The 6019-nt window shown below is 38.1% G+C and overlaps 2 protein-coding genes across 2 annotated transcripts in view; both read left to right on the forward strand.

Moving 5' to 3' along the window:
- The window catches only part of LOC123980885 (zinc finger protein 208-like), an 808576-nt gene that overhangs the window by 466261 nt on the left and 336296 nt on the right, over positions 1–6019 (forward strand). The gene's annotated exons all lie outside the window — the stretch shown is intronic.
- LOC123980902 (arachidonate 12-lipoxygenase, 12R-type-like) overlaps positions 3710–6019 on the forward strand; it is an 18051-nt gene continuing 15741 nt past the window's right edge. The window contains exon 1 of the mRNA XM_046065496.1: positions 3710–3729. The gene's annotated coding sequence lies outside the window, so the exon portion shown is untranslated. The remainder of the gene's footprint in view (positions 3730–6019) is intronic.

Consider the following 6019-nt stretch of genomic DNA (forward strand, 5'->3'; position numbering starts at 1 on the left):
GTTCTGATAAAAATCCTCCAGGCGGTTTTGGGGGGCGATAAATTATAACAAATATGATAGGTTGCAGCCCTCCAACTTTAAGAGTGAGAACTTCAAAGTAGTTAAATTCATCACAGCGTCTTGATGACATTTAAAATTTTTCCTATACACGCTCACTAGCCCACCACCACGACCACTGACCCTCGGTTGACTAAAACAATCATATTGAGGCGGACACAGTTCAGCTAGCTGGCTATAGTCATTCATTTGCAACCAGGATTCAGTTAAAAACATAAAATCTAGATTTGCAGACAAGATAAAATCATTTAAGATAAAAGTCTTACTTGAAAGTGATCTCACATTGAAGAGAGCCATTTTAAATGAGTTTGTTCTGGGTGCTGGAGTTGGTGCAGTTGTCCTAATCCTTAAGAGATTACTAATATTTCTGTGTGGGATGTGCACATTTCGGTTGTTACCTATGTTACCTGAGCAGTTCCGGCAGATGTTTGACTGCATAAGACCCATTCTGAACATCCTTTGTCCAGTATAGTGTGTTCTATGGAGAGTTTTATACTGTATAAGTTGTGGATTGGGATTTGTAGTCATTCTAAAGGTATTTAAACATATCTGCATCCAAAAGTTTTGGTCTGGACTAATGGATAGATCTGTCTCCCACTTTAAGAATGGGAGAGAGATTGAACTATCTGTTTTTAACAGTAACATGTATACTTTTGATAACAGATTTGGAGGCGAGAGTTTAAGAAAGTCTGTTATCATTGGAGGTAAATCTAAGTCCATTATTTTATCCTTAAATCTTGCCTGAATTATGGATTTAAACTGTTGAAATTTCAGAAATCTATTATGGCTAATTCCATAGCGCAAAACTAACCTTAATATACTACTCATACCCTGTAGGAAAGCAGGAAATGTGTTTGTATGGGAATAATCTGGAAAATAAACACCTGTACACTCATTTCGGGTTGACGTATCTCCACTTACTCAGAGCTACCAGAGCTTCATGATGATAAACTTTAGTCCAGTCAAAGCTCTGAGGAAATGCGGATGGAAAACAAACATTCCAAAAGTGCACAAAAATGATATAGACCTAGAGAAAACTTAAATGTTGCTGCCTTCATTTTTTCTTGGACAAAAATAATTTGTTATTCGTTGCTCTTTTTTTCTAATGTGGATCATTTTCTACTCTGTGTTACAGTACTTTCTGCTGTTATGAATAAATATTTAAAAGTGTTTCTTTGATTATATAAAATAAGAAGCTGCTCTTTTAGTGTGTTTATCCTAATAGACTACATGTTTTCTAAAAGAACTTTAAACATACCCTATCAGAGCTAATGATAATACTAGTACATTATAGCATATGTACATTTTACAATATATAAAACGTAATTTCCCAACAACAGAAATGTGGCTAGTGAAAATGCTGTGTGACTGACAGTTTCGGGAGCCACAGGTGCTGTTTGACCTGAAAGCAGAAATGTTCCCTAGGATCTCAGCCAAGGAATTAATTGACCTTAGTGAGCTGTCATTGGCCGGGCCCACCTAAAGGACCAAATGTAGCAAAAGGTCCCAAAGGAGTTTAGAGGAGTTTTCCTGTGAAATGTAAATGTCAGTTGCTCACCTGTCTCAACAGTTATTCCTGTTGGATTCATGGTGACATATGAACATGTAGCTGAGTTGCTCAATTGTTCTGTGGTGAGGCAGTGCAGGAAATGGTGCACATAGATGGGATCTTGTTTGCACAATCTTGGACTGTATGCACCAAAGAAAAACAAATAAAACCTTCCTGCCTTTCTTCATGTTACTCAGATCTGCAGTATTGGCAGTTTCAGATTGTTACAGTTATATTTTTCAGTAGAATTTCCTTCAGCAAACCTGCTCCAACTTGAAGCTTTCTGTTACGTAAGCACATTTTTTGTTTTAACCACACAGGTAGAGGAGATGTAAAAGATATGAACTTTGTCATTGTTTCCCATGAAAGGAGAATTAACTTTGGGATGGGTTTTAATGTAGAAAACACGTGGTTACTACAAAGGGTGGGCCAATCAAAAGTATTATAATTGTTCCGAATGGCCAGACTAGACTGCTCTGCTTTGAAATTATGAGCTCGTCGCTCTTCAGTCTCACTATTGAACCAAATCCGTTCTTTTAAGGCCATGCTCCAAGTCCTTAAAGAGGCTAAATATGTTTTTTTTAATCAGTTATATTATCTATTTGTGAATGAGTTGTAAACTCACAAAAATGAACGTCACTTGGAACAGTCACAATGCTGCACCCAGTGTGAAGGCACCTTTTGACATAATTAACTTTTTTATGAAAGAAGCATGTAAGGACAAATGTGTTCAAGGAGATCATTTAGATTCTGTCAAAATGTGCTGCTTTCATGATAGGCCTTTACAATCCCATTTGCATAGTAAATGGAAATAGCGCCTTTCTAGTCTTCCAACCACTCAGAGCACTTTTACACAAAGTCACTTTCACACACAATCATACACCGATGGAACAGCCATCGGGGGGAATTCGAGGTTCAATAGCTTGACCAAGAACACTTCTAACAAGGGATGGGAGACGCTACTCAATACGTTTAAGATATCGACTGAAACAGCCCAGTATCACAGCAAGCTTGGATCGATCGCTCCGTTCTATTACATCAATTAATAAAGCTTTAATAATAAAGTGGCGTAGCAGCAATCAACTGATTTTTGGGGTGGGGATGGAGCACTGGATAAGACGCATGCCTTTGGTGAGAGAGAACTGGGTACAACTCCCCACTGTGACACACCAATGTGTCCCTGAGCAAGACACTTAACCCCTAGATGCTCCAGGGGCGTGCGACCTCTGACATAAATAGCAATTGTAAATCACTATGGATAAAAGCGTCTGCTAAATGAAAAAATGTAAATGTAATTTTACTGACGGAGTCTCCGGCTGCAGCTGCGGCTGCTTCAGGTGTAGCTGGTTTGATCAGTTGGATGTGCAGCCTTTCTTTTACGCTATTTGTGATTCTTTAGTGTGGTTTAGTGACTTGTTTAAACAGACTCCTGACTTGTTTTATACTTGTGGCTGTTGTTTTGGAGGTTTGTGACTCACCACTGAAGGAAAAGCACTCACAGAGATGTTCTCAGTTTATTGATCAAAGGTTAACAAAAGTCTCTGTTTCAACACATGTATCAAAATGTTTTCCTGAATTTGTTTCCCACAACTCATTTGGTCACTAAACTATTTCACTCCTCTCTCTATGAAACAGTTAAAACAAAAGAATCCTTCTGAGTTGTCAGTTTTCCTCACATTAAAAGAGAAGACAAACAGTGGTTTAATCAACATTCTGATGCAATCCTTTGGCCTAAAATCCAGCAGTTTACATTTTGAGAAAGACAGTGATCACTGAAATACCTTTGGTAAGAAATATCAGCTTTGTTGTAACTTTTCAAACTCTAAAGTGTATGATATGAACCAATGAAATAACTAGTATTTACCTTGTTTACTTGTGACTGAATTAAAAGAGTATGAATTCTAAACATTTTTAATTGACTTTCTTCTCCTGTACCTAAAATCTTAAATGAATTAGCGAAATCTTCTTGTGGTTGTGCTGTAATCTGTTTACATTCCAGCAGCAGAGCTGCAGGTGGCTGGATACTCCCACAAACCTGGAAGTATAAAAGTAGAGGAACCACTCACTCGATGCTTTTATCAAACGAGCAGTTCATCTTTGGAACTTCTTGGCTTCATCGAGAGGTAAGAGAGGCTGAATTCTGTAAGTAATCATGATGTGGTGATGGTGAAGTGGCATGCCTTGTGAAGACACATGCCTTTGGTGTGGGAGACCAATGTGTCCCTGAGCCAGACACTTAAGTCCTAGCATCTCCAGAGGCGTGCAACCCCTATTTGGATAAAAAGCATCAGCTAAATGACTAATTATTTCATCATGATTCAACTGTAATTATGGAAGCCTGTAGAGGACTAGATTAAAATGATCACGTAAACATGAAAATGACAAAATCTGGCAGCACTAATTAATAACCAATTAAAACATAAACCTATCACGAGGATAAAAACTAAATATTGTTATATGGCAAATGATTTGAAATCTGCTCTGCCTTTAGTGATTTTTACAATGATCTTTATAAGTGAGAGCACTTACTTTCTTCTCATTATGAGGGGAGTATGGAAAAGTTCCTGGAAGGTCTGACACTACCACAGCTAACAACCGAAGAAATAGATTATTTGGACATGGAAATTAGTGATGAAAAAATTATGGATGTCATAGATTCATTGTCAGGTAGAAAGGCAAGTGGCCCAGATGGATTGCCAGTGGAGATATATAAAAGGTTTAAGTGCATAATTGCCCCCCCCCCCCCCCCTCCCACTGAATAAAATGTTTAAACACTCTTTGATGGTTAAAAGTCTTCCTCCTACTCTACAATGAGTTACAATAACAATTATTCCAAAGGAAGACAAGGATCCAGCCTCATATCGACATATATCAAATCAAAACACAGATTCAAAATTATTGGCAAAATTGTTAGCTCAAAGACAACCAACTTATTCCTAGACATATCTCTCCTGATCAAACAGGTTTTATCCCCAAGATGTATGCATACTCGAATATTAGACGATTATTGGGAGTGATATATAATAATATATTAAAAATAAGGCTAGTGATGCACATATAGTGAGCTTGGATGCGGATGGAGGTATCTTTTTAAGGTTTTACTCAGTTGGTCAAGTTGCTCTATACAGATACAAAATCAGCTGTTCAGTGAATGGGATACTGTCACCGGTCTTTTCTATAAACAGAGGTCACCACTTTTGTTTGCTCTTGTTATTGAAACCATGGCTGAAGCTATTAGTTGTAATGAGAAATTTAGTGGTATTAAAGCAAAGCAGGCTGAGCATAAAATTGTCTTGTATGCTGACGTTCTGTTGTTCCTAACTAATTCTAGTACTTCTCTACCAGAACTTATTGAGGTAGTTAACAGATTTAACAGTTTTTCAGGATATAAGATTAATTCTTATAATAGTCGCACTGCCGATGGGTAGATTAAGACAGGATAAACTAAATATTCCATTCCAGATAAACAGAGATGGGCTGAAATATCTTGGTATCTTTAACCCATATGACCTGAATCAGTTAATAAAATATAATATAGTACCTATGATAAAAAGATTAAGAATGATTTACAAAGATGGTCTGTGCTTAAGTTCAACATGATTGGTATGATTGCATTGATTAAAATTTATATTTTACCAAGATTACTGTATCCTATCCTAATGTTTCCATCAGATATTCCAACAAAATATTTTATAGATTTGCATAGATTTCTATGGAAAATTCATATGGGACACTAAAAGATCCAGATTTAAGTTGGGAAAACTGCACTCTCGGTATCTAAAGGAGGCCTCTCTGTGCCCAATTTTAAGTTTTATCATTGGGCTGCTCAACTAAGACATATGTTGAACTGGAAAAAAGAGGATTCCGGAAGTGTGTACAGAGAATTAGTGATTACAGGGTGTGAATCAATATTACCATCTGACCTACCATTTATAGACAGAACTACCTTGCAACCTCTGATACAAGACAATTTTGTGCCTGTATATTGGGGAGACTAAACAACCACTACACAAACGCATGGCTCAACACAGAAGGGCCAACTCCTCAGGTCAAGACTCTGCAGTCTACTTACATCTGAAGGACAGAGGACACTCGTTTGAGGACCACCAGGTGCACATTTTAGACAGAGAAGATGGATGGTTTGAAAGAGGTGTCAAGGAAGCATCTACACCAGGGTGGAGAAGCCGTCATTGAACAGGGGAGGGGGTCTACGCCACCACTTATCCCCCACTTACAATGCTGTCCTTTCATCACTTCCCAGGAAACTCAACAAACGTAACCTATTGGCCTCAGGTGAAGATACCAACGATGGTCGTTCAGTCTCGGCCACAGGTAGTCTTAACGACTGTAACGACTGTCGTCACAGCAACAAGGAACACTAACGAACCAGCGGTATCGATGACCCGGGCCAAC

Source organism: Micropterus dolomieu, linkage group LG12 (genome assembly GCF_021292245.1).
Source record: "Micropterus dolomieu isolate WLL.071019.BEF.003 ecotype Adirondacks linkage group LG12, ASM2129224v1, whole genome shotgun sequence".
NCBI classification, from domain to species: Eukaryota; Metazoa; Chordata; class Actinopteri; order Centrarchiformes; family Centrarchidae; genus Micropterus; species Micropterus dolomieu.